The following is a 22267-nucleotide window of genomic DNA, read 5'->3' on the forward strand; positions in this document are numbered from 1 at the left end:
CCATTTGTTACTGCATAAAATAGAAAAATATTTTTTCAATGCTCTTTCTTTAAATGAAGTCTAATTTTGATTTGAAATAGAATGAACGAAACCTTATAGCCTGTGCCAAGTTTTTAATTGCATACTACATAATTTGGCCAACATATTTTTATTATACATTGTGTTTTTTCCCAGTTTTATTGACATATAATTAACATTTAACATTATGTAAGTTTAAGGTATAAAATGTGTGGATTTGATACAGTTAAATATTAGAAAATTATCACTAACTTACATTTAGCTAACACCTCCATTGTGTCACATAATTACCATTTCTTTTTTTATGATGGAAACATTTAAGAACTACTCTCTTAGCAACTTTCAAGAATATAATACAGTATTGTTATCAATAATCACAGTGCTGTACATTAGATCCACAGAACTTACTCATCTTCCAACTGGAAGTTTGTACCCTTTGCCTTACATCTCCCCATTTCTCCCAAATGCAAGCCCAGGGGAACCACCATTCTACTCTCCGTTTCTCTGGGTTCAGCTTTTTTAGATTCCACACATAAGTATTCACATGCAGTATTTCTCTTTCTGTATCTGACTTATTGAACTCAGCATAATGCCCTCAAGGTCCATTCATGTTGTCACAAAGGGTAGGATTTTCTTCTTTCTTATGACTGAATAATATTCTGTTGTGTGTATGTATATATATATATGCATCACATCTTCTTTATTCATCTGTTGGAGAACCCTTAGGTTGTGTTCATATCTTTGCCATTGATAATAATACTGCCATCATCATGAGAGTTCAGATATTATTGTGATATCCTATTTTCATTTCATATAGGAATTTTTAATTTTTTGAGGAACTTCCATAATCTTTTACATAGTGGCTGTACCAATTTATGTTCCCATTAACAGTGCATAGGGTTCCCTTTTCTCCACATCTTCATTAACATTTATGTTTTCTTTTTTTCGATCATAGCCATCTTAATAGGTGTGAGGTGATATTTCATTGTGTTTGTGATTTACATTTCCTTGATGATTAGTGATATAGAACATGTCTTCATGTACCTGTTGGCCATTTATGTCTCATTTGGGAAAAATGTCTATTCAGTCCCTCTGCCCTTTTTTTATTTATATATTTTTTCTTTTTGGTATTGAGTTGTATGAGTTCTTTATATATTTTTGGATATTAACTTCTTACCAGATAGATGGTTTGCAAATATTTTCTGCCATTACATGTTTCATTTTGTTTGCCTTTTATTTTGTTGATTGTTGATTTTTTTGTTGTTGTTGCTGTTCTCTGTTTCTTTTATGCTGTGCTTTTCAGTTTGATGTAGTCTGACTTACTGATTTTTGCTTTTGTTGCTTGTGCTTTAGGTGTCATATCCAAAAAATTGTTGCCCAGACAAATGTCAAGGAGCTTTTCCCCTATGTTTTCTTCTAGGAGTTTTATAGCTTCAAGTCTTACGTGTAAGTCTTTATTCCATTTTGAGTTAGTTTTTGTGAGTGGTGTGTGATAGGGGTCCAATTTTATTTTCCTCCTGTGGTTATCCAGTTTTCCTATTACCATTATTGAAGAGACTATACTTTCCACATTGAGTATTATTGGCTGCCTTGTAAAATATTAGTTGACAGTGTATGTGGGGATTTACTTCTGGGCTCTCTATTCTGTTCCACTGGTTTGTGTGTTTATACACCAATGGTTTATAAACCATTGTGTTTATGGTTTTGATTACTATAGCTTTGTAATGAGGTTGGAAATCAGGAAGTGTGACACCTTCAGCTTTAACTTCTTTCTCAGGATTGCTTTTGCTATTTGGGGGTCTTCTGTGGACCTATATAAATTTTAGGATTGCTTTTTATTTCTGTGAAAAATGCCATTGGAATTTTGGTATTGTAGAATTATTGAATCTATAAATGGCTTTGAGTAGTATGGGAAGTTCAACAATATTCATTCTTCTGATCCAGGAACACATCTTTCAATTTGTTTGTGTCCTCTTCATTTTCTTTTATCAGAGTCTTGTAGTTTCCATGGTACAGATATTTCACTTCCTTGGTCAAATTTATTCCTAAATATGTTACTGCTTTTATGCTATTTTGAATGAAATTGTTGCTTTTTTAATGATGTTTAATTGTGGAGGTATAGAAACAGCACCAATTTCTGTATATTGATTTTATATCCTGCAACATTACTGAATTTGTTGATTATTTGCAACATTTCTTTTGGTTGGATCTTTAGCATTTTCTATATATAAGATCATATAATCTGCAAACAGTTTTAAGTTTTCCTTTCCAATTTAGATATCTTTTATTTCTTCTTCTTTTTTTTTTTTTTTTTTTTGCCGTATGCGGGCCTCTCACCGCTGTGGCCTCTCCCGTTGCAGAGCACAGGCTCTGGATGCGCAGGCTCAACGGCCATGGCTCATGGGCCCAGCCGCTCCGTGGCATGTGGGATCTTCCCAGACCGGGGCACGAACCCGTGTACCCTGCGTCGGCAGGCGGACTCCCAACCACTGTGCCACCAGGGAAGCCCAATATCTTTTATTTCTTTATCTTGATTTTTTGCTCTAGCTGAGACGTAGTACATAAATTCTGTGTTGAATAAGAGTAGTAATAGTGGACACCTTTGTCCTCTTCCTGATCTTAGAGGAAAACCTTTTAACCTTTTACCGTTGAGTATTATGTTATCTGTGTGTTCGTCATATATTACATTTATTAAGTTGAGGTATGTTCCTTCTATACCTGAGTTGTTGTATTTTGTCAAATGGTTTATATGCATCTATTGAGATAATCATATGATTTTTATCTTTCATTCTGCTAATGAGATGTATCACATTTATTGATTTGCATATGTTTAACCATCCTTGCACCCTAGGGATAAATCCCACTTGAATATGGTGTATGATCCTTTTAATGTGCTGTGGATTTTTGTTTTGCTTCTTTCAAGATCTTCTCTTGGTCTTGTTTCCAACAATTTTACTATCAATCTGTAACTTGTTTTTCTTTTGTAAAGTTTAAAAAGTTTAGTCAAGATATCTATGAACATTGCTTTTTTTCTACTTCCTCTTCCTATCTCTTTGTAGAGATATTATGCATGTTAGAATTTGTCTAATGTTCTATGTAGCTCTCATGGCTTTTACTGGATTTACCATTAAAAAAAATAAAAAGATTTGTCCCTACATCTAAAATATAATGCTGCTGCCAGGAAAAAATAGACATCTTTAAAAAATTGTACAATTATGCCTTCCAAAATGATTCCCAATATTTTCTACTATAACTGCTTGCTTAGTGATGGATAACTTTATTTTATTTTCAAAATTAAAATCCAGATAATATTTTGAAAATTTGACACTTTGAGGGAACATGTAATGTTATCAATCAGAACGTTTGAAGACTTTCCTGAAGAGATGAAATCTAGCCTGGATGTCAAATAATAGATATATTTTTGCAAAAAGGATTAATAATGAGTAATATATATATGTGTATATATATATATATATATATATAAACAATCTCAGATATTAGACTACATTAATATTTTTGAAAGTAGAAAGTAACAAGCAGTGAGAGAGAGAATGGGGAATGTTACTGAAAATTTAGTATATGGATGAATTTCTAGTGGCTTTATAATATATATATAATTTTGCAATTTACTCCATATTTATCAGGGACTCATCAAATAATTTTGAAGGAAAATTGGGCATGCCCCTTTATTTTTCTGTAAACAATGGGTTAGGAATTTATTACTGTAGTTCATAAGTCAAGTAATGAAGAATTTAGCTAGAGAGGTGAAAACAGCAAGGCCTCATAATCTAATACACTGATGACTAGTTAGTTATAAGAAGAAGAGGTAGACCAATGGAGTAGTCTATTGTGATTCGGTGTTTTATGTCTAAGTTATTGGTAAGATAGTCATACCATTAATTAAATAAAAAGCAAAGAAGAAAAAACTTGAAAGGAGAAGAAATTGAATTTTAATTTGAACATGTAGAGTTTTGTGTTAGTCATTGGTGTAAGTGGTGATTTCAAGCAGGTTTTTGGAAAATCGGGCCTGAAGAGGTTAGAAAAGGAAACTTTTCCATGATGATCAACTCAGCACTAAAGCTATGCATGGCAAGATAGAGTTACTGTGGGTAGAAAAACTAGACTGACATTATTTAGAACATTGGAAAAAATATCAGAAGAGATGAAACCCTATAAAGAAGATGCTGTCTTATCAATCATTTTGGCACATGTAATTAGTAATAATTTGCAAAAAAACTGTGAAACTAATTATCATAAAAACAGTTAATAAATACATCATTCTAACAAAAAACATTAAAGAGCTCCTTAAAAAATAAAACCAGTAACGATTAGATTAAAATAATATTTCGATAGCTTAATAATTCCACTCTTTTGATCATAACGTTATTGCCTATTAAGAAAAACCGTTATTAAAAAACACACCAAGGGATGACTTAGCTGCTGTGTACACTGTTTTAACTTGCCTGTTTTGTCCTTTCCATATGTAGATATATCTGCTTTGTGAACTGCAATTATGATATGATATGATACATAATTTTTCTAACAAATCAGTCTTTTAGTAACATCTTCCTTATATTGTCAAATTTCCAATTATTTTTATGTTATTTAAAACATTTTCTGTATAGTTTTATTTAAGTTTAGGATTTTGAGGTGGTGGTGTCAAAAGTTTATGCCACAATTTCTACAAAATTTAGTACTTATTGAACTTGGAATTTTTTTATTTGTGAATGCTGTATTGTAACCTGTATGTTTGATATTACTAACTTTTAACAATTCCATAAGATACATAATATTATCTGTCATTTTTTTCCAAAATAGAATTCAAAGAAGTTTGCATTTATCACTCAGATCCTCTTGTTCCATAGGCTGGATTAAAGATGAAATATCACTGGCCAAAATGTTGCATTCTTTAAACTTCCAATAATTTGGATTTGAAAGTATGATTCTATTTCCTTCAAATATAAGAAAGGAAAGTTCTTGTTTATGAACTATCTGGAATGTTTAAAAGCCTGTACATCCTAATTTTTGTGTGTCATATTAAGCAGATAATATATTACAGTAAGCCCCCTACATAAGAACAAGTTCTGTTCCCAGAGTGCGTTTGTAAGTTCAGTTCATTCGTTAAGTCCAACAAAGTTAGCCTAGTTACCCAGCTAAGACAGTCGGCTCTAAAGTACTGTACTGTAATAGGTTTATAATACTTTTCACACAAATAATACATAAAAAACAAACACAAAAAATAAAGAAAACATTTTTAATCTTACAGTACATTACCTTGAAAAGTACAGTACAATAGCTGGCATACAGGGGCTGGCATCGAGTGAACAGGCAAGAAGAGTTACTGACTGGAGGAGGGAGAGAAGGTGGGAGATGGTAGAGCTGAAGGATCATCAGCAATAGGAGATGGAGGGCAAGCTGCAGTTTCACTCACACCTGATGTTGATGGAACGCACTTTTGCATCTTTGAAAGTTCACAACTTGAAGGTTCGTATGTAGGGGACTTACTGTACTTGCATTGTTTAGTTTTAAGTATGTGATTTTCCTATAATGAAACCCTGGAAACTTAAAAGTTCCACCTGACTTGTTGCAGGTCGTTACAATGACTCTTTCTTTGGCCTCTTTATATATTTTGTGGTGCATATAATGTTTTCTGTGTTACTTTTTGGTAGGTAATATGGAAACTAATTCTGTATTATGCAGCTATTTCTTAATATAACTTTATCAACAGGTGACTTTAACACTTTTTAAAAAACTGTTGAGCCATATTGCTGAAGAAAAAATTATTTTCACTTGTGTTCATTAAGTTGGTGGTTTTCCTCACAATATCAAAAATACTAAGCTATTCAATAATTGCTCTAAAATAATTACCTTTTAATATGCATATTTTACTGATATACACCAGGTTTAATTAAATTATATAATTAAGTAATAAAATATTTCATCTAAATTAAACAGGTTTGTGTGCAAACCCAATAAAACCTTGGTAAATCAACAATTGGTGCAGATGTAATAAAGAGTAGCCTACTAGCCTATGCATTAGTCAGTATGTTTTACAAGTAGAGTTGAGGCCATTAATTAATCTCTAAAATCAGTTTGATGAAAGTTACTTATGAGAGCTTGCATATAATTTCTGGTTTTATTAATGGTTCATTAAAATTGGTAGCTTCAAGCTCCTTCAGTTAAATAAGAGAAAACCATGTAGGTAACATACAATATGTTAGTAAAACAATGGGGTGAAGCAATGAATTGCTGGTGTCATAGATATCCCTAGTGGCAGCACCCAAATTATTGACCCTTAACATCCCAAGGTTGAGGATCCCAGTTTCCTATGGAGTGATAAGTATAGGCTGTAGTGAACAGAAGAAAAAAAAAAAAAAAAAAAGGAGATAGTAATGAGGGGGCAACTGCTTCCTTAACAATTTGGCTCAGACAGTACTTAGTGCCTCCTCACTAGGGAAATAAACCATCGCTTGAATGATAAACATCTGCATGTATGTTTGGAGGTGGCAGGTGTGTCACTGTTCAGCATTTCCACTTGCTACACCAATGAATACTCGAGGAGTGTATTAGTAAACGCATTTAATTTTTGCATTGTTAATGACACTTCTGGGTACATAGAAAACCAAGTTCATTATTTCTTGTATGCCAACTATAAAGAAAAGAAAAATTTTCTAAATACCTTTAATGCTTTTTGTTTGTTTATTTGTTTGTTGTGATATGCCAATGGCTATTTGGATAATATGCACTCCTAAAATACCACCTTATAGTTCATCTTGTGATAAATGCTTTCTATAATTTTTCTTGGTTTAAATGAATACAACTGCCTTCCTGTTGCTCTCATTCTCAGTGAATTGACTGTTTATGTCACTCTCAGCAGAGGTATAATGTAACATTCTAAATAATGGAACCTCCCCTACTGTCAGAGAATAGAAATAGTCACCTACTCTTTCAGGGAAAACAACTACTTTTCTTTAAAAAGTGTATTTAAATCTCTTTTCAATGCAATTTTAATATAACTGTGTGATATTCCCAAGTAAAAATAGTTAATTTTTTGTTTCAGAAAAGAGGTTAGTTTTGTCACATTGAAGAGGTAAAAATCAAATTGTTTCCCTTCTTTGTTTTTTACCATTAAAAAAAATATACATAGGTGCAAATCATCACCTAAAGAGACAGCTTCAAATTCTTAAGTCTATTTTTCCATGTATATCTAATGAGTAAACCACTGAAAATCAGGGTGTGAATATATATTTGAAAACAAATATAAATAAATATTTAAAATTCATATATCATACAGATTATTATGTATCAGAAAAAAAAGAACTTTCACAGTGATATTCTAGGTAAGAGGCATACAGATGCAAGAAAGCAGTTGATCTTGTCTGAATTATGTTTCAACTATATTCAATTGGATAGTAAACAGCATTAATTTAAATATTGATCATGGCTAAGACCCCATCAGACTGAAACAAAACCATGGGATTGTTAAGGATTCTAGAATTTACAGAGATTAATACACTACAGTTGAGTCCCTTTCAGGACTTTCAAGAATCCTCATTTGGTGAATGTCTACTTGTGAGACTGAATACAAAGTCTAGACTGAGAGCCAGAATATTTTGTGATAATGGCTAGACCCAATAACAACTAGAGATTTCAAGTAGTCTGTATCTATATTGATTCATTTGCTGATAAATACAATATAGCAGCAAGAGGTCAAGAGACAGTAATTCAGGCAAAGGGGGAGTATGAATAGAAGCAGAAAATTGTCCTCACAAAAAGTAGTGATGGGGGCTTTAATGTCTCTGGGGAGATAGGAGGCAACTTTGGGTCCTGACTCTCTGGGATCGCAGGCAGATGGAAGATTAAAGGAAAGGAGTGGGAAGAATTCCCTTTTCCTTTCACATTTACCCTTCTTGTATTCAAGGTTTTCAAGACCTCACTGCCTCTTTGAAGGGGAGATATCCAGACAAGTTAGGTCACATGAGACAAATGTCTTTATGTTGCTCTTAGTGGGCTATTGACCAGCAGCATTTGGCTCCTGCAGCTGAGAGACCCTCACTACTTGACCATAAAATGATAGATAATACTGCAGTCAACACAAGCAAGCTACCTCCTTGTTTCTAATAACCACTAATGAGAACTTGGCTCCCACCTCAGTTACTTGGAGCCAAGAAAGGAAAGTGCTCATTCTTCTTGGGACCATAATGTAGACTCTATGTTTTTGCTCATGAGTCCCTCCAGACCCAGTTCTTTTATCTTAGCTAACCCTCCCTCTATACCCTGGGTTGTTTTCTTTCTTCCCTCCCTACCACAGCCCTAGCATTTTTAATCTATCCTTCTAAGGGGAGAACAATCTGGATCTTTCCTCTATTCCACTGGAAATTTATTGTTCATGGTATAAATTTTAGCTTTAGATTTTCATGCTCTAATGATTCCCAAAGGCTTTTCTTTCAAATGTATGGTGTTTAGGTCTGAAAACTGAGAATTTAACCACAATTTAAAACTGAGCTATACTTTTTTCTTCTTCCACATCTTTCTGTAATAACAAACTTACACTGGTGGCAATGCTTATAGAAAGTCCTTGTTGCTTCTTAAGTGAAGAGAGAGCGGCAGAAGATAGGAAGAATAAAAACAGGACAAATTGTGTTGGGAAGCACCACAAACAATTTAATGTGAAAATATTTCCTTGATATACTTTAAATAATAATGAGTCAAATAGTTTGACTCTCTTGTTGAGTACATGTAGAGATAGTAACAGCTGAACCTGGAATTGAAGCTATGAAGTAGAAATCCTCATTAAAAACTAATCTCCCCCTGTCTAATAGATAATAGGGAACTGTTAAAACTTTTACAAAGTGATCAAGATCCAGTCAGTTTCTACTAAACACAGATCAGTTTAAAAAAGAAAGTAGACTGGATTGACAGGGGAGGAAAAGTAGAAGTGGTGTTACTACACATTCTCACTGAACTGTGACAGTCCCGTTTGGTGCCAGTTATCCTAGCATACCTATTTACTTTTTTTTTTTTTTAACATCTTTATTGGAGTATAATTGCTTTACAATGGTGTGTTAGTTTCTGCTTTATAAAATAGTGACTCAGTTATACATATACATATGTTCCCATTTTTACATTCACTTTAAAAAAGCGAATCAGTATAAATGATATTTTTTGGCCATCCTATTTAAGGCACTATTAAAATGGTTGACATCATGTTATAGAGAGCTAGGATTGAGAATGCGATGTTAAGAACAAATTTAAAGAAAGCTATGGAGAAATTTGGTTATCATAACAGCACTGTGAGACTTTTCTTATGGATATGGATGTCGCCCTTTCCAGTTTATGGGATACAGAGTGGCAGGACACATTCCAGGTGTGTGTGTGTATTTTCAAATAACTCGCATTTCACTTACTGACACAGCAGTACAATGCATTAAAATCAAATTTCTGTTCTACCATACTTTCCTCACAGTTGTTTCTTCTAATTGTGATAACTATTCCTTCCATGCCACAAAATGAAGCTTTTTTTTCTTGAAAAACAAATCAGAAAGAATTTCTACAGGGAAGACATCCCTGACCTCTCTCAAAATAGAATAGACAGCTCCTTCATCTTGTGATCTCTGTACCTAATACATCCTTTGATCATTAAGCTTCTGGCATTGTTCTGTAATTTGTTTCTTTCTGTATCTCTATACCCTAATACATATTAGATTTCTTGATAGAACAGACTGCTTTTGTATTCAATCCCAGTATTCCAAGTGCCTGGCAATATATCTGACCCACACATTTATTGAAATGAATTCAAGCTAATGGAATGGATTTGTGAATTTTCATATTGAGTAGTCAACTGATTGGAAAATAAAACCTGATTAATTCTGAATCCATGAAGTTGATATTCTCTATTGTTTCCAGTAAGGCACTCTTTTGAAGTTATAGGTTAAATTATCCATCACGGTATATAGACTATTATAATAATAGCCCCAGATATTTTTAGCTATTAAGAAAAGCATTGTTTTATGAATGACTTTAAGCATTCTTAAATAATTCAATTATTATAATCAATTTACTTGCAAATATTGCCGTATCTACGTAATTCTTGTTTAACCAAACAAGAAACCAAGGCATATATTTTCACTGCAATTTGCCTAATTCTAGGTTCAGCATATGCTTCCATAGATTTAAACTAATTTTAACATACAGACTTTTAAAAGGCAGTTTTTAAAAATAAATACTTTTCTCAGCAATCTGATTTATAAGAGGCTTTGTCATGCGTGAATCTGGACAAGGCAGAAATTGAAAGGAAGGGCTTTTTTTTTAATTTGTTAAACCCATAAACTATTGCATATTATTGTGTTATAGAAACATCCAAATTATGAAATGGATCTCCTCCTTTTCAATTATCTCAGTACAATTTGTTTTAAAAATTCCCTAAAGTTATCCTCACATTCATTTGGCTCTTGTAATCTTGCATTTCTCCCCAAATTAATTTCTTACTGTGCTTTTGTAGCTGCCTACAATTTTAGAGACATATTTGACCAATCTATTTTATAAGGTTTTTAGTGAAATTCTGAGGGAAAAAGATGTATGTAAGAAGCATATGCTTCATTGTTATTCTGAAAATATGAATTAATATCTCCTTCCCCTTTCATTTGTAGTATTTTATTTATAGGTGTTTTATTTTCTAACTCTGACCTTTAACTTACTTTTTAATTTTTTCCACCTACACATCTCTGAGGATACCTTATATAGAATAGAATATGTGCTCAATATAGCTTATCATTTTCTGGAAGAACAAATGTTAATGTGCACTCTTGTTGATTTGTTATTCAACTACAAATAACATCAAGGAACAGAATGTGGCTCAATGTATGAACTATATCTTTTGAAATTAACATTAATAAATATTTATTGATTAATTTAGAGAAAGGTTTATAATAGTTTGTCCAAAGAGGAAAGAAGTTTATAAAATTTATATATTTTTTCTAAAGCTAAACCAAAGAAATATAGAAGTTTCAATTAATTTCTTCTAAGTTCACTAAATTGCTACTTGGTTTCTATAATATAGCCCTGGATATATAAATCATCAATGTAGAGAAATGGTTATTCTTACTTTAAAGGCATCATCTCCCAATTAGCATAGTAGGAAGCCTCATCTTTTGTTAAGTTTATATACAGTTGCTCTTAACCTTCTTCGTTATTTCACCACTGAGTTCAATGGCTAACTAAGGTTCATTTTTATTTATATAGCACAGGATTAGCTAATATCTTGTGCTGATGGCTCAGAACCAGAGTCTACAGGTTTAGATTGGGTTTTTCATTACTTATTGTAACAAATTTCCATTAATGGGGTAGAACAAATTGCAGTTAAACTACTACAGTGACATAAAGCATATGTATAACAACATTAAATGGAAGGCAAAGAAATGATTGTGGGAAGGCAATCTCTTTGTATATATTTTGCTATTAAAAATAGATATAGGTGACAGATTTAATATAAAACCAATGTTCTTACTGAGCATGTATTACCACTTCATGGGCCAGTCATTTCAAATTATTGACAGTAAGTTTTCAAAACCAGGTTGGTGCCCGGTTTTAGTAAAAGCTGTGATGTAATGATACATTGGGAATATCTTGAGTTCCAGTCTTTCCTTAGACACTTTCTACCTTTCCCTAGATATATGGTGCTATATATTGTCACAATGTGAAAGCCAAGGGTCCAGTGATATGTGTTAATTTATATCCTTGAACCGTGATGCCACCTTCAAGAGAAAGGTACATTAGAGAGAAGGAAAGAAAATATATGTCACCCAGTGAATTTCTAAGAAACGGTGTTCTTAAAATTCTTCTAAGACTGATATACTAATTATCAGACTATACTTGCCAGGACTTCACAGAGCAGTGTGTGTGGTGGTAGATAGGGCTTGGGATTAGGCCAGATACTTTAGTTCTCTTGATGTAAAGCAAACAACCCCAATTTAGTGGCATAAAACAACAGTCAATTTATTATACTCAGATTCTGTGATTCAGGAATTCAGGCAGAGCGAAATGGAATGGCTTGTCCCTGCCATACATATTTGAGGCCTCAGCTGTGAGGATTCAGTTAGTTGCAGATGATGTGAACACTTGGGAGCTGAAATTATCTGAACAATATTTCACCATATGTCTTTTAAATAGGTTGTGATAACATGAAGGATGGTCTCACCTGAGTCTGTCAACCAGCATGCCTACACATGGCCTATCCGTGAGGCTTGGGTGTTTCACTTTATGGCAGCTGGTTTCTGAAAGGGAGCATTCTAAGCACAAATGTTCCAGGAGAATCAGGCAGGCTGCAGAGCATTTTTTGACCTGTTCTCAGAAGTCATATAGTGCCAGGCATGCTGTACTAAACTGGTCCAAGCAGGCATTAGACTTCCTAGATCAAGGGAGAAGATATAAATCTCACCTCCCTTTAGGAGGAGTGTTTGATGTATGACTTATTTTTCTTAATTGACATGGAGGGATGAGGGTCAGCTGAGAAAGAAAAGATTAGGTAAAATCCAGTGAACTGATTAAGAGAGTCATGGAAAGGCACAGTGCTAAACACATAAAAGATAATTGTCAGTGTATAGGAAAAACCTTGGCTGGTTGAGTAGATTCATAAAAATTTTTTATTATAAAATAAGATAAAAAATCAGAAATCGGAGTGGGTTAAAAGCAGGATGTGTAAATTCAAATTTAAAAGTAAAGTATATGAATAATGAATGAATAAACAAAATGGGTAGAGAGAAATGTATAGATGGTCAATACAGGAACATTTAGGAACCAAGATCCAGATAAATTTTTCCACAAGTGAATATATGCCTGTCTTATGTATACAAACTTAATGTTCTCATCCTTATACCTTAAAGAGAATTGTGCAAATGGTGACATTAGTAACACATCTGGGGAATGTTAGGAGTATGCTATTCTAACATTAAATAACAAAGGTAAATATGAATGTGAACGTTAATTATCTATTTACATATGGAAAAATATTAGCAGAGCCACTAGATATTGGATAGTGACTGGCAATTCCATTTTATTCAGAAATAATATTGAGTGCTTGTTAATTACAAGGCACTAAGAAAAGACCTAGCAGGTATAATAAGACAGTTAAATACAGCCACATACAATCATACACACTCATCTTACACACATACAGTTTGCAATTTAGTAGACTTAACAAAAAATGTACATACACACTTAAAATCTTCAGTAGATAGCTAATAATTACTATTAGGCTGTATGCTATTTTTAAACACATATACAGAGGTAGGTAGATAGACAAATTTAAATATCGTATAGCCTAAGCATTATGGCGCATTAGGTATTGATAGGAGAGTCATGGCATATAGAGATAAAAATGGGACCAAAGTATTGTCTCCTTAAAAACTGAAGTTTTTATACAAATGTTAACACTGTTTGAGATTCAACAGTTCTCTATTTTTGAGTGGTAACCTGTCACTAGAAGATAACAATATAATTTAGCATAATAATCATGTAGCAAATTATTCAATACATGTCTTTCTTTGCCTTACACATTCATTTGGCTAACATACAAGTGGAGAGGTATTTATATATTCTTTTCATAAAAATCAGAGCGAGGGGGGAAAGAATGTCCAGAACGGTGGATTAAAAAAACAAACAACAACAAAAACTCTCTAAGTATCTTGTCTTCAATAAAGGTAACAAGAACACTGGCAAAAATGTCAAAAACAACCTCTTCAAATTGGAAATTAGTCAATGATCACAACAATTGAGGAGTGTTTATTTAGCAAAACAGGTAAATCACAGTAAGAATAGTAAACTCGGTGCCATTTTATCTTGTTCTATCCCCATAAATCTCTTATCAGACTCTTTTTTTCCAGTCCTGCAATAGATATAAAAATCAGCAGCCTTAAAACCTCCATAGCTATGAAAATCAGAAGACTAGCAGACATTGGAGGAGGATAGAATCAATTTCTAGCTCACCATAAATAATCCATTCTCAAGAATTGTCACCATTTCACATGCCTGAAGACTCTATGGACAAGTCTGATTCACAGGATTTGTATATATTTTATCTGAACCAAAACTTCTTCAGTAAGAAAAAGGCCTATTTTCAGGGTGTTTGTAGAAAAGTCAGTGGCAATTGTTTAACATCACAGCTGCCTGAGGTGGCAATACCCATGGGGGCAAACAAGAGGCTGGCCAAAAAGCATGAAAGGAAAATATGATCGAAATGTATATAAATAGGGTTTTTGAAAATCTTTAATATTCAAAGGAATATTCCTGGAAATCTAAAAAACCATACACATGTATAGAGCTTTGTGAATGCACAGGAAAGATGTAAAGAGACCTTAAGCTTTCAACTCTGTCTTACCTTGAGACATTGTGTAATGAGGACGTAAAGCCGGAGGCAGAGTTATAAATTAGATGAATACTACAGCTGTTCCCTAACACCCATAAAAAGTCCTTTAGCAAAGTGTGGAAGATGTATTGGCTGAAGGCATTTAAGAAAATCCCTATCCAAGCACTATCTGAACACTAAGTTAATCAATTATACTAGCCATTCACAACCAAGAAAATATATTTTAGGGAATTAGTTCAGGGAAGTCACTTAACAGAGAAAGAGAGCCAAGACAAGCTGCAACAATAAAGAGCAACAACAACAAACACTAAGAGGAGAGAGATCTGATTCCCAGATTTGCCTCATTTTAATAATTAAAATGGGAAAAGAATTTGAAAAAGAATAGATACATGTATAACTGAATCACTTTGGCGTACATCTGAAATTAACACAACATTGTTAATCAACTATACTCCAATATAAAATAAAAGTTAAAAAATATTTTAAATGTCCCATATACAATAAAAAATATGAGACATGCAAAAAACAAGAGAAAGTATTGCCCTGTATGTGTGGAGGGGACAAACAGGCAATAAAAACTCTCCCTTAGGTGACCTAGATATGGGACTTGGAAGGTGATTTAAAATCAGTCATTATAAATATGTTCAACAACTAAAGAAAAACATTTCTAAAGATCTAAAAAAATAAAGCTCATAAAATAAAGCATATCAATAAAGGTAAAGAAACTATTAAAAAATAAATAGAAATTCTTGAGTTGAAAATTACAAGTGAAATAAAAAAATTCAGAAGCAAATTAGAAATGATAGAAGAAAAAATTTAGCAAACTTGAAGAAAGGTCAATTGAAATTATCCTGTCTCTAGTAGAGACACAGATGTAGAGAACAAATGTATGGACAGCAAAGGGGGAAAGTAGCGGGGGCCATGGTGGTGGGGGGATGAATTGGGAGACTGGGATTGACATATATACACTAATATGTATAAAATAGATAACTAATAAGAACCTGCTGTATAAAAAGTAAATAAAACAAAATTCAAAAATTCAAAAAAAAAAGGGAATTATCCTGTCTGAGGAAAAGAAAAGAGAAAAAGAGAATCAAGAAAAATGAACATAACCTTAAAGACATATGAGGCACTATCAAGTACATCTATCAGAAACCAGAGTGAAAAAAAAAGATACAAAGGAATAGTTGAAAAAATAATGCCCAAAACTTATCAAATTTGAAGGGAAGTGTTAATTTACACATTTAAAACCCTTAACAAACTCCAGGTACAATAAGCTCAGAGATACAATCATAAACATATTATCATAGACAAACAATCAAATACCAAAACCAAAGAGTGAATCTTGAAAGAAGGGAAAACATCATCAACAAGGAAATCTCAACATAATTAACAGTTGACTCCTTATCAGTGGCCATGGAGGCCAAAAGGCAATAGGGTAACATATTCAAAGTGCTGAAAAAAATAAAGATTATCAACCAAGAATTCTATATCAAGCAAGCCTCCCTTAAATAGGAAGGAGGTTTGCAGATACAAGATCATGTGTATTTCTATACAACCTGAACAATCTGAAAACAGCTCCATTTACAATATAATTTTTTTTTAACTTAGAAACTCATTTAGCAAAAGAAATGCAAGACCCGTACAGCAAAAATTGAAAGGAATTTAAAATGATGTGAATAAGTGGAAAGGTATCCCATTTTCACAGATTGGAAGAAATAAATGTTAAGATGACAGTATTCTCTAAATAGATGTACAGATTCAATGCAACCCCGTTCAAAACTCTGGTTAACTTATTTGCAGAAATGATACATTGATCATAAAAGAGATCATGAGAAGGGTGACAAAAACAAACAATAGGTGAAAACATAGAACACTCTGTCTAAATAGGATGTCTCCTTTAACTTTCATGTCTTCATCAAAAGTTCTACAGTTTCATTCTAAAACAGATAATAGTGGAAAATTAATCAAAAATTATATTAATATGTCAAGGATGAGGATAAACATATGTATGCATAGAATTTTCCATTAAATAAATTTTAAGGGTAGTATCGCCTCTAAAAAAGTATCTCTGGACAACTGTATTGCCTGTATTATTGTGGATTTTGACAATTTAAAATATTGACATTTTTATATGAAAAACTTTATGTAATGAAAATTTTACTATTTTCACCTTAGTCTTATAGTACAGGTACATACATAGAGAGGAAAAAGAAAATACATTGCAGGGTCGAATGCATTAGAGGAAGAGTAACACCATTGGTAATTAATATATTTTTCAAATGACTGCATGGTATTTATAATTCAATAATATAGTATTAAGTAGGTTTATTGTAGTGCATAGGAAATAGATTGATGAATTTTTCACATATTTTAAATATATTTACATTAAATAGTTACTTTTTTTTTGGAATCATAACCTTGTATAAGTTTCCCCCAAAACTAACACAGTGTTGAAAAACATTCACTGGAGTCCATTTAGAATTGAATCATTCCACATCTTTATAAAAAGTACTATTGGAAAAAAAAAAAAAGTTCAATATGATTTAAAAACATAAGCTTTCTCAAAATATCTTTCTGGCTAATATGATGTTTTTTACCTTTAGAAGTTATCAAATTACTAATGAGAAATGTATAATCTAGACTTAAGCATGTTCAAATGACTTACTTTAAAGGGACTGAGTTTCCTGATTCATTATGAAAGAATTCCGCATCAGGAGCTATAGATGAGCTGTACTCTCCCTTTCGAGATTGAAGACTTCTTTTATGCTTAATGTTTTTAGTTATGTCTGCCTGTTTAAAAGTCCTAAAGGGATGTAATATTTTCTATAATACAAATCTGGCTCTAGTGCTGAATAAAATAAAACTGTGGCTCAAGTGGTGAAAAGGAGTTTGCACACAAATAAAACCTGGCTTAGAAAGAAACTTGTTCAAGTTGGTGGAAGTTGTTTTAATGATTAAAAATAAATTGACATGACTAAACAAGTGCCAGTACTATTAACATGATATTAGGGTTTTAAATTTTGCAAATATAATGACCCTAACTGCAATTATCATTGACCCAAAAGTGCTAGTCAGAGGAGTATTTCAATAAGCTTGGCATTAGGAATTTGAGATTTCTCTCTCTCTCTCTCTCTCTCTCTCTCTCTCTCTCTCTCTCCCTTTATAGACTAGGGCTAGAAGACTGTTCTCTCTATGGTTACCAGATGAACAGAATATAGAGCCAAAGCTGTTAGTTCTACTCAGTTTCCTGAATGCAACAGCATTAATTTAGATGGTTCTTTCAGGGAATACTCTGATAATATTGCACTGTGACAAGAATAAATATTTTTTTCTTTACATTTATATATAGATGAAAGGGAAAAACTACATTTTCATAGAATTTCTTATTCATAAATCTCAAATTACTCAGGTAAAATATTTAACTTTGCACATGGGACATGTTTTTGTGCTTTTCAAAGAATTTTCAGCAACACTTGAAATGAAGGAAAAACATGCTATACAAACCAAATTAGTTGCAGAATTCTGACATGCAGAACAAGTGAGAAACTAAATGGGTTTTAATATTTTTGTCTTGCTAAATTACATATCTGAAATCACTTCCTACATACTCCAAAATGGTGCATAGAAGGTAAGGTTGTACTGGGTAAACAACTAGGATATAAACCTGAGATATGAAGGTTTGTTTATTTGTTTAAATAAGCAAAGAGGCATCCACAAACCTCCTTAAGTCTGTGATATTAACTGTTTACTATAATAAAAGCATAGCACACTGGTGGTGTGCTACACTTTCATAATTTGACCTCTTTCAAGCAATCCAGCCTCATCTCTTGCTATGCTACCTCCCATCTGAGCCATCCTAGATCCAATCTCAAGGATTCACTTGGCATTCTCAAGGTATTCTATGGTGCATTATGCTACTATGAATTTATTGATGTTATTATTTCCTCTGCCTCAGATGTTCTCGACCCCATCTCACTGGAGAAGGTCTAGTCTTCAAAACTGTGCAATTTTACCAATTTATGTAGTATTTCCACTCCTAAAGGCAGAACAAAGTATTTCTTTTAATCATTCCAGAGCACCTTGTACAGACCTCAACTAAAGCAGTTAGCACAGTATATGATAATTTTTTAAATGCTTACACTTCATTTTAGAGCCTTTTGAAAGCAGGGAACACATTATACTTATTTTTTAATGGTCTGAATAATTTTTATTACATAAGAGGTTCCCAATAAAGTTTGTAGAATTAAAATAATACTACATAAGCATGCATTAAAAAACAAAACAAAACACGTGTAACTCCATAGTCAAAGGTGGCTATCCAGGAGTTACAGGGCAAGAATGACAAAACTTCAGTTTCCCAGTGTGCAGACATAAGGAAGTGAGGAGAAATGATGTAAAGCAAGAAAGAAATGCTTCATTTTTTGGAGAAATTAAATCTTCTCCATTTTTTCATGATTGCTTATGTTCTTGTTTTCCTTTCTCATTCTTTTGTACTTTTTCCCACTCTTCCTCCTTAGCACGCTCTGATATCACCCCCACTCGTACCTGCACACACATGCATGCATTACTCCATGGGAAATATTGTCAGTAAGAAAAGTAATCAATTCAGGTTTTCCTTTGCCACTTTAACTTAAATTGCTTGAAATGTTTCCTTTCTTTCTTTTTCATACGTCCCTTTCATGTGATCTCAATACCTTTAAAATAACCTAGACAGAACAAGGCTAAGTTCTGGAATTTTTAACTCACTATTTTAAGTAAAAAATATAGTCAGAATTATTGAAATGTGTGTGCATGAAATAGGAGAAGATAAAGAATGGCTAGAGAAGGTGTTGGGGAAAATTCTATATAGAAATAAAATGCAATGTACTGATTATTTTGCTACAATGTATTAATAAAATAAAAGAAATGTATTTTTAGATTTTAGGTACAGGAATATAAAAATTTTATGTAGGAGAAAATAAAAATTCTGTGTATTTTCTTTACACAATGTCTGTGTAGAATTGTTTCTTTCCTGTGGTATCTATTCCTATAAGGTTATTAAAAACATTTCATAAAGTGCTTACTGTGTGCCATGTGCTGTGATATATGATTTGTTAGTTTGGGTTTGCAGAAGAGCAGATTCCAAGGCATTATTAAGAAGGTTAATAGATTCACTGTGGGACGTATATCAAAAGCGTAATGGGTTAGGGTGAGGAGGATAGGTTTTGTTTTTGGTTTTTTTTTCAGACTGCAGGACAGAGTGATCACTATGAAGGAGAGAGGAAAGGAGGAAGCTTAGGTATGAAGGATCTTATGCTGCAGCACAGTTTGAAGATGGTTTGGCCATTCGCATGGGAATCTCCTGGCCAAAGTCTCCACTGAAGGAGTCTTGCTTCCCGTAGGAGTGAGCTAACCTTATCTTGAATACTTTCTGTTCTTAAGCACCCAGGAGCAGCCCCAGGAAGCATGGCCTCACACAAGTGCCATGTGCATTCAGAGGGCAGCAGCTGGGGGCCTTTGGTCAAATATTCTCTGTGCAGAGCAGAGCTGAGCATGCAGTTAGTCTTTTATTTCCTCTAATAACAGCTTTCTGATGTTGAAAGCATTATAATCCTCACTTTACAGTAAAGGAAATGGAGGTTCAGAGAGGCTGAGTAGTTTTCCTTCAGTCTCACAGATAAGTATGTAGTGGTGATGGAATTAAAACACAGATTTCTCTGACCTTTGAGTTGTAGCTCTTTACATTTCTTTTCAGATTGTTAGGAAAGCAGTCACAGAAATGACATAGTATCATTATATTTAACCCAGAATTGTGGTACTAAATTGTACTCATAAAATTATATTTATTTGAATAGTTTACATAGTTTGGCTATATCATATTCAGTGTATCTCAGAATATCAAAATAATAGAAATCTCAAAAGAAAGTTGTGATATTTACTAGCCAAGAATACAGTGTATTTTCCAAACAAACATATGTAGGTGTAGGGTTTATACATAATATATATACTTGAATAATTAAAAAAGAAAGACTTCTTGCCATATTCTCTACTCACCCCTCTCCTTTCTAAACTTTACGAGGACTATGGTATAGTCCATGTGCAGGAGGACTTCAGTAACATGTGGTGACTAAGAAGATAGTAGAAGAAAACCATTGTTCCTACCATTATTGAAAAAGGATTGTGGTAGCATTAGGAGTACTTTTTTGCATAGTATGTTGTCCAATACTCTTTGACTTGCTTCCTTATCTCTCCTTAGTTCAGCCAATTACCAATTACACTGAGAAAATAAAGACAGCTGACCAAAATATTTAGAAGGTTATTAATGATTATTTATGTGTGAATTTGGTTGTACATGTGTATATAGGTAGTATATATATCATACATTCAAGTAGACTTTGTGTGGTAGTTATGAGAGAGGTAGCAAATATACCCTCTAAGGTATAAGTGATGTGATATGTTGTAGAAGATAGAATACCAGTAATAATGGTTAATGTATAATAGTTTTACCATGTGTAATAGTGTTCTAAATCATTGCAACCATTAGCTCATTCAATCCTAACTACCATCCTATGACACATATCGTATTTTTATTCCCATTTTACAGACAGGGAACTCAAGAGGCTCGGAATTCATGTACTACTCCCGAGATCATAGGTTGTATCAGAGTCAGTATTTGAACCCAGGCAGACAACCATACAAGAAAGGATTTTTTGAATAATGGGAAGATACTCCCAAACAATACTCATCTCAACATAGTGATTCTCAACGTGTTTAACTATAATTCCTTAAAACTATCTCATATGGTAAAGACAGAACAAAGGAAATTCAATTTTTCTGCAAAGACTATAGGAAGTGACCTTATAAAGTAGCACCTTCTGCAGTTTCTACTGCCTAGGTTTTTTTTTTTCTGTTAGCAATTAGGAACAGAAATAACAAGGACAGTGGAAACATATTTGCTGAACTCAGGGGAGTTGAGCCAGGAAGCGTTTTCTTAAATCACTGAAGTTTAACAAGCTGTAGACAAAGAAAATGACAGCTCCGTCAGTGAGAACACTAGTGCTGATCCAGGGAGAGGCCTGTCCAGCATGTTTATTGTGAAAGGCAGAGATGAGAGATGAAAGATTGACAGAAGAAAAGCAAGGGCAAAAGAAGAAAAAGGGATCCAGCAAATTGTTGGAGCGGCTATCTACATGTTCCTTCAGGGGATGGGCCATTAAAACAATGAGAAACAAATCAACATACATGCACAGTGATTGTGCAAAATTAAATAGGAAAAAATCTCACCTGTATAAATAATACAGTGCAATATTTAAAACTTCAATTTAATGAACATTGTTTAGCACTTAGTAGGTTCTGACTATTTGGGATTTACGACTGTATCTGATTATCTTAACAAAGTCATTTGATAATACTTTTTCCATTATCTGTCATCTTATTCATAGATAAGGAAAATAAGGCTTAGGGAATTTATTTTATTTGCTCAAGATTTAATATCTACTTACTAATGGAATTGGAATTAGAATCTTTATCCTCCAACTTAGTCCTATGGAAACTCAAGTTTCCACTAGTCTAAATTTTCTCAGAAAACTAAATCCACTGAAGTTTCCAGAAGATAAGAACTAGTTCACTATTCTCTATATTATTACATAGATACTGATTCCATGGAACCTTATCTAATTTATGCCTTGAGTTTGTGAGGCCAATTGCAGTTCTCTGATGAAGAATTTTCATCACCTAAGCCCACTTACATGTATAACTTTCCATGGAAACTTTAGCTCTGAGTTTGGAGAGTGATGCCTCTTGAAATATGCCTGTACAAATTGTTTGCAGCTTGTTGCCTTGGGCTGTCAGAATAACTTACAACACATTTGACACCTGTGCTCTTTATTCTATTGGAAATTTTTA

Source organism: Phocoena sinus, chromosome 6 (genome assembly GCF_008692025.1).
Source record: "Phocoena sinus isolate mPhoSin1 chromosome 6, mPhoSin1.pri, whole genome shotgun sequence".
Classification (NCBI taxonomy): Eukaryota; Metazoa; Chordata; class Mammalia; order Artiodactyla; family Phocoenidae; genus Phocoena; species Phocoena sinus.